Raw genomic sequence first — 1,970 nt, forward strand, 5'->3', positions numbered from 1 at the left:
ATACCGGTCCCAGTCCAGTGTCCTCATTCTTCTGGCCTTGACTTCTGGATGACGTTTCTCAAAAGCCCGAGCCCAGTTTTTGCCTGGAGGCTTCTGCGGTTTATTCGTGGGACGCTGGCGGGCGATGCTAAAGGCTAACGAAGGAATATGCTTTATTCGTACGCGTTGTCCAAATTTGCCAAGTTGCAATATAAAATTCACGACAGCTTTCTCTTCACATGGGTTGAGATATTGTTGGCTCTGGTTCTTGACCGCTTTCGGGCATCGGCCGTATGCACAATAATAGAGGGTCGTATGAGGGACTTCGCCATATTCTGCTCGGGCACGGTACGTATCGCGCACGCCAGGAGGTAACTCTTGCGCCAGGACCTGGCTGGCTCTGTCCATGTTAGCTTACGGTGGTTGTAGTGCTGTTCGGGAGAAACGAGCGAGAAGACATGCGGGCGCGAGGACACAGGTGGGATTGCGCTTGACCCTGACAGAGGGCCAACTTGTGGGCCCATCTATTTTTAGCTGTTCACGGTTCCTTCATTGTAAGGCATTGCTATACCGCAGTTGAAGTCAAGTCAAGCACTTGAAGAGACGCGGAAAACTGGACAAAGAAAATTTGAAACTTGAGATTGTCGAAGCAGGAATGCTCGATTGGGTTGAGCTACAGGCACCAGGGACTGGTGCCCTGCAGGGTGCCCGAGCGTAACTCGATAACGTGATTCACCACCGAGTCGTTACCTTAGTGCCTCGGGCCTTAAAATTCAGTGAAAGCCACCTAAATTCTAGCGGGACCCCTGCTAAACTTAGGGGGGTATGCCGACTCGGTGGTGAACCACATTAATAAAAGAATATCCGTCACGTGCATTTACCATGTATGCGGATACGTCTTCGTATGGATGTTTTTATCACAATATAGATGTCCTGAACACCCTTTCAGAATCTAACTTGCTACGGATGTTGTTTCGGCTACTTGTATCGGCGGACCGATGTTGACCAGATTAACGTGATTCAAGTCGATTCGTTCAATACGAAGCCTTAGCGCCTTAGGCCTCACGATTTAGTCCGTGGCTGTGCCAACTGACCAGTGAAATCATGCTAAATAGGCAATTGCGCGCTTACGTTATATTATGCTAAGCGACTCACGTGTCTTCAATAAAAGTTTACGGAACCCGCATAAACAGAAATCTGTCCGTTGTTTGTGGTTCCTGAACGCGTGTGACAAACCACCTCATGGCCTGCCGCTCTATCTCTCAGCTTGCAAAGACATTGTGCTACTTGAACACAGATCGATACTGCGCGTCTTTAATGTGCATACACCACAGTCAAGATTTCCTCACATCACTACGTTGACGCCATTCCACGTTTAGACCACCCGCTGAATGGAATCTCATCACGAGTTTCCCCACCAAGGATAAATCAATTCTTGAACTTGAAATTTGCAAACGGGCAAGAAGAGGTAGGTCTAATTCTTCTCTGTACTCATATTCTCACTGATATATCGTAGTCATTGTATCATCGAACCCTATCCCCAGTCATGCAAGCCAAAATGGATACGAGCAATGTACCCACACGTATTTTCATCATACTCCGAGACTCTAGCCCTCATTGGTCAAAGCCTGATTCTGAAGTAATTGGAGTGGCGCTTTCGCTCATTTCTCAGCAGAAGGTTTTGGGTTCAACAGGTTGCACCTTCACGGCGAACGAATACAAATTCATGGCGAAAGAGATGTGGGGGGCTGTTACATTCTTTATATTCGATCTATCTAATGATAATTACAATCTGAACACTGCACATAAGGAAGGCGAGAATGACCTCCCGGTTGTCACGGTCAGACTCTCCAAAAGTAAGGAGACAGCTCGATATGAGGGCAAACCTTTACAGATGCAGGTCAACCAACAACTCCGACATATCCATGACAAAGTGGGCTATGGGTATGAGCCGCCTTTCTTTATTGATCATACTAATGGCAAAGTGCCGA

This window comes from Verruconis gallopava, assembly GCF_000836295.1.
Source record: "Verruconis gallopava strain CBS 43764 unplaced genomic scaffold supercont1.112, whole genome shotgun sequence".
Lineage (NCBI taxonomy): Eukaryota > Fungi > Ascomycota > Dothideomycetes > Venturiales > Sympoventuriaceae > Verruconis > Verruconis gallopava.